Source organism: Neophocaena asiaeorientalis, unplaced genomic scaffold (genome assembly GCF_003031525.2).
Source record: "Neophocaena asiaeorientalis asiaeorientalis breed wild unplaced genomic scaffold, Neophocaena_asiaeorientalis_V1.1 scaffold242, whole genome shotgun sequence".
Taxonomy (NCBI): domain Eukaryota; kingdom Metazoa; phylum Chordata; class Mammalia; order Artiodactyla; family Phocoenidae; genus Neophocaena; species Neophocaena asiaeorientalis.
In genome coordinates, this window is record NW_020172451.1 from 6,352,862 (window position 1) to 6,358,382 (window position 5,521).

General features: G+C 51.9%; 1 protein-coding gene across 16 annotated transcripts in view; it reads left to right on the forward strand.

Annotated features, from left to right (window-relative positions):
* The window catches only part of A4GALT (alpha 1,4-galactosyltransferase (P1PK blood group)), a 24,254-nt gene that overhangs the window by 1,186 nt on the left and 17,547 nt on the right, over positions 1 to 5,521 (forward strand). For 10 of the 16 annotated variants that reach the window (XM_024737443.1, XM_024737439.1, XM_024737438.1 and 7 more), the window contains exon 2: positions 2,716 to 2,911. The exons of 4 other annotated variants lie outside the window; for them this stretch is intronic. The gene's annotated coding sequence lies outside the window, so the exon portion shown is untranslated. Of the gene's footprint in view, positions 1 to 684; positions 701 to 2,715; positions 2,912 to 3,784; positions 4,096 to 5,521 lie in introns of those variants that run through there. 2 more of the 16 variants (XM_024737440.1, XM_024737442.1) reach the window with 2 other exon arrangements.

The following is a 5,521-nucleotide window of genomic DNA, read 5'->3' on the forward strand; positions in this document are numbered from 1 at the left end:
GGACTTCCCCTTTGTTACCTCCTCCCAATGAAGGAGGAGTCGTCCTGCTCAGGGTGACAAAGCAGGGCCCAGGCTAGAGGGGACTGCCCCCTCAGTGCCCACAGCCAGATCCCCTAGGGGAGTCCCCAGATCAGGCCCAAATAAAAACAGGAAAAAAAGAAAAGGAGGGTTGAGATGGAACCCTCTCAGTTGTTCATTTTCCTCCCAAACATGTTTCTAGTGCCTCTGGTGCCTGTCCCTCCTTGTCTGCTAGGGTCACGCGATAGATATCAGAGGACAAACACCGAAGTGGAAATTCTGTAAAATGTGTTTTGCTTCCCTGTATCCATCGAAGCCCTATAGCTGCCTACGCTAGTGGACTTGCTCCTTCTGTGTGCAAGGGTCCCAGGTCCCCAGTGTGTGCAGGGTTGGCAAAATCTTTCAAGGTGACTTACTTGGAACCTCAGAAAGTTGTGACTCACCACATTACCTAATCAGCCCCAGCCAGCAGCTCCCAAACCCACGCGGCCATGGCGGTCCAGATCTTCAAGGACCCGGGTCAGCAGGGGATGCAGGTCCCCTCGGGCAGAGCGAGACAAGGTGGCTGCCAGGGACATTTTTAACAAGACCAGAAGGGGTGGATGAGAAAAGGGAAGCTTGACGTGTGAAAACGGCTCTTCCCCACCACAGCTCCCCCACCCCGCAGCTGCTGCACCTCCAGGTGGGTAGAGGGGATGGCTCCACCTTTGACCTGGCTACCCAAGCTGTGCTCAGGCAGTGCTCTCTGGAATGCACTTCCTTCCAGCCAGGCGCCTCTTAGGTGTGCCCTCACCTCCCGTTGAGCCTTACCCCTTCTCTCCAGATTGGAAGCTCCTGGAGGGAGGAGGCTTGCCTGAAGCCCGGTGCCTGGCCTGACACATAGTAGGCATTCACTACATTTTGCTTGAATGAATTAACTGAAAGAAGTAGGGAAAAAATTCCGCATTCACATCACTTGGATATGACTATTGTTAAAAGTTGCCCTTTCTGCCAGACTTCTTAAAAAACACATTGGTACATATTTGAGTGTCTTGTTTATACAAACATCTCAAATTCCTCACCTTTCTCAAATTATTTTTTTATATTTTTCAGTGCTTATTGCTACATCTTATTTAGTTAATGGACCTCATTTGACATTTAGGTTTTGTTGGTTTTTTAAAAATATTTGGCTCTTTTAGATGTTACATTGAGTTCATACATAAATTTATACTTTGCCAGATTTTTTTCTGGAAAGGGAATTACTTGGTAGTCACTGGATATGAACCTCTAGCATGGTTATACCTAGAACCAGCAGGCTCTCCAAAGGGACTGTACCATTGTCCACTTCCTTAGGCTATGAGTGTGCATTTCTTGTTATTTCCTGGAAATGAAATTACTGGGTGAAAGAGTATGAACATCTAGGATCTTTGTGTGTTTCGTAATCATTTGTTTGAGTTCATCAATGAGATGTTTGCCCCTTGTCCGGTCTCTTTGCGGCAAAGATCTCCTCCCAGGTTGTCACTCGGCTTCTGCTTTTGCTGCTGACGGTGTGTGTATTTGAGCAGCAGGTTTTTACTATTTTACTTTATCTGTGTGTGTGCTTTTCAATAAGGTAGACTTGACTGCACTTATAAGCTGATGGGAAAGAGCCAGAAGAGGGAGTGGCCGCAGCCCCTGGAGAAGGAGGGGCAGGTCGGTAGAATGAGGGAGGTCCCAGAGGACGCAGGAGGTGGGAGGGGTCTGGAACTGGTCCAGAGGGATCTTCTGAGCTGATGAGGACAGGAGGTGGGAGGGAGGGGGCTGGGAGGACATCTTATGAATCGGCTCTGATCTTCCTAGAGAAGGAGGTAGAAAAAGCAACAGTGGAGAGAGGGTTCTGCACCCGAGGTCCCCAGCTCCCTGTTGCTGTTTGCCCCCCCCCATTCCCTTGAGTCCTCCCTGCTTCCCTGGGAGGTAGCAGGTGTTATCACCCCCACTGACAAACTCCAGAGGGAGGGGAAGTGCCTTGCTTAGGGTCAGTCAGCTGATGAATGGCAGGGCTGGATTCAAAGAAGGCTCTCCCTGCACTAACCACATGCCCTTGAGAATCGCTTTCCTCTCCGAGCCTCCATCTCTAGTAGATATCGGGAAGCGGTACCCATCTTACTCTGTCTGGTGCTTGGTGAGTGAGCATCCCTTCCTCCCTTGTCTACCTCTGTTTGTCTTCTCTCTGGAAAGACCCCAGTGAGTCCAGGAGCTTCCAGCTCCATAGGGCTGGCCACAGGGCTAGGAGGGCCCCTTCCCCTTCCCTTCCTTGTGGGTGCCTGCACAGTCACCCCTGCGCCCACGCTCTCACCCAGCAGGAGCACACAGCCTTCTGGATGTCACACCTGTGCAAAGTCTGAGTTGCTGGGTGAACGTGAGAAAATGGGAAAACAGATCTTTACGTTCTGTGAGCAGGCTCGATTTGAAAGCACAGAAGCCATTGTCCCAGATACAGATACGGAGCCCAGAGAGGCACCCCTCCCCTCCCAGTTGTCTGAAGTCTTCAACTGCTTCTTCCCACAGCCCTCCAAGGCAATCGCCTGAGTTGAGGGCAGGCTTCCATGAACTGAGCCCCCTCTAGGTGCCAGACGCTTTGTTACCTGGTCTTTTTTAAACCCTCTCAGCCATCCTGTGCTGTCAGCCCCATTTTACAGATGAGGGAACTGAGACTCAAGCGCCTCTTCTTTACCACAGTGAGATCTAAGCCCCTGGCCGTGGTGCAGTCCCAGGTGAACTTGGCTCCTTTCACCTGGCCGAGGGTGTTTGAATCCCAGCTGTGCTTCATTTCCAACTCAAGCTGTAATTGATTATAAGAGGACCTGCCTGGCAGCTATCGGGAGGATTAAACGAGTTACTGAAGGAAAACCGCTTTGACTTTTGGCTGTGCGAGGTAAGCCCTCAGGAAATATACACTCTTGTTATTATTAAACCACATAACTCCATGCCTGCCCGGGAGCTTTTAAAAAATGTTAACTCAGCCACGCCCATCCCTTCCTGCAGTGAGAGGATAGGAAGGGTGGGCACGCCCTGACACCGGAGAGAACTTGGACTTTTTAAAACCCTTCCGGAGACAAGTGAATGATCTGTATCTAAAACATTAAATTACATTTCCTTTGACCCAAACAGCTCATTTCTAGGAGCCAGTCCTATAGAGGTAATCAAGGATGTGTTCAAATATGTAAGTGCTAAGAAACTCACCACAGAGTTGTCTATAAAAGCAAAAAGAAAGAAGCCACATTTCCAGTAGTCAAAGTAGTCAAGATGGGATACAGATGATGAGATACAACGTAGCCCTGGAAAGTTAGGGCATGGAGCTGTGTTTACTGACATAATGGGAAGGCATAGCATATATTTCCAAGCAGTTTTACTCAGGTAGAATTTACACACCATTGCATGCGTACAGTTAGATGAGTTTTAAGAAGTGGGTCTGGGCTTCCCTGGTGACGCAGTGGTTGGGAGTCTGCCTGCCAATGCGGGGGGCGCGGGTTCGTGCCCCGGTCCGGGAGGGTCCCGCGTGCCGCGGGGCAGCTGGGCCCGGGAGCCATGGCCGCTGGTCCTGCGCGTCCAAAGCCTGAGCTTCGCGGCGGGAAAGGCCTGCGTACCGCAAAAAAAAAAAAGAAGAAGAAGTGGGTCTGGTTATGTAACTACCACCACCACCTAGTTTTAGAAGACAGGGGCCCCACATATTTTTAAGTGAAAAATAAAACCAGGTGTAAAACAGTGGGTGTAATAGGATCACTTTTTGTGCGTCTCCTGTCCACAGCTCTGTGTAAACACTGCTCCGTGTGAGTGGAGGCGTCAGAAAAGGACTAGAAAGGGTATTACCAGAATGCTGACATGTCATGTGCCCTCACCTCAAGTCTTCAAGATAAAGAGCGAAGCAGGAGGTGTCACTGCAGGGTGGTGACTGGACATCCGCCGCACCTCCACCATGTGCGCGCGGCACACACACACACACACACACACACACACACACGCACACTAGAAAGACTGGAAGCCCCACCCCCTGTGATCCCACTGTTGGCGAAGTGTCTGTGCATGCGTGCTGTGGAAATACAGAGGCAGTACCCAAAGGTATGAAGAGAACCGGGACAGCAATTGTGGCGGATTCTTGGCAAATGGCTCTCATTTATGGTGCGTCTGCTATGTGCCAGGCCCTCCCTAATTTAATGTCATTTACAGTCTCCGGCCCTCCCTAATTTAATGTCATTTACAGTCTCCGGCAGGGTGAGCCACATCTGGCTCATTGCCCACATTCCTCTGATCCCAGTTCACTCCAAGGCCAAATTCACCCTGGCCCCTCCCCAGAGAACTTACCCACCTGTGGGCTCTGAAGGTCTGCCGGTGGTCTAGGCTGTGGGCGAAGCACAGGGTTTGGAGTGAGGGCTGCTTACACACATGCTCCTTTGGAAGGTAGCCACGAGCTCCTACTGTGTGCTGGTGCGTGCAGCACCGGGGACCCAGCCCACGGGCCACAGTGAGAGCTGTGCCAAAATCCAGGTAGCTTCCTGGAGGTGGTGGCTCTACTCAACCTAGGTCAGGAGAGACTGAGGAAGGAAGGCCTGAGACTGGGGAGCAGACACTCCTGGGTGGGTGCAAATCCTGCCTCCCACCTTTACTAGCCGGGTAGCCCCTTTCCTCTGTACCTTAGTTTTGTCGTTTGTAGAAGGGGCCACTGTGGTGGACATGAAGACACAGGACGAGCGGTGCTTGGTAGGGTGCCTGGCAAGCGGCGTGTTCTTGGCAAGTGGCAAACTTCCTACCTCTTCTGCTCCGGGAGTTCCTGGCACGGGAGTGGGGAGGGACATTTTGGGAAGAGGGAGGGACATTTTGGGACGAGGGAAGAGCATGTTGCATAAACCTGGAATTCCCAGAGCCTGATGGTTTGAGCAAAATGGCAGATGCCAGCTTGGCTGGTCTGGAGGTCGTGGGCCTGGAGAGGCGCAGCGCTGAGGGGAAGTGCCCGCAAGGTCTCAGCATTGTGGGGTCTGTAGACCTTCTTGGGGCTGAGGCAGGAAGCCAGGGAGGAGGCTGGGGTAGTGGGTCCCCCGACAGAGACAGAGAGATGACGGGGAGAGCTGAGCTGGGCTGTGGCCACAGCACTGACGGGTCAGGGAGAGGCCTGGGGGAATCTGTTCAGAGAAGCTCTCCCCCTCCTTTCCTGTCTACACTCCCTCTCCCCTGGATTATCACAATAGTCCCATAACTGCTTTCCTGTTGCGGCACGTCCCCTGGGGTTTAGTCTTTAAAAGTACCCAGATCTTAAAGATTTCTTTAATACATAAGTCACACTAGGGAATTCCCTGGTGGTCCAGTGGTTAGGACTCCGCGCTCTCACTGCCGAGGGCCTGGGTTCAATCCCTGGTCAGGGAACTAGGATCCCACAAGCCGCAGGGTGCCGCAAAAAAAAAAAGCCATGAGTCACACTATAACCCTTTCCTCCTCAAAATTTCCCAGTGGCAGCCCCTCCCAATCAGCTGTCGAGTCCTCCCTCAAGCCC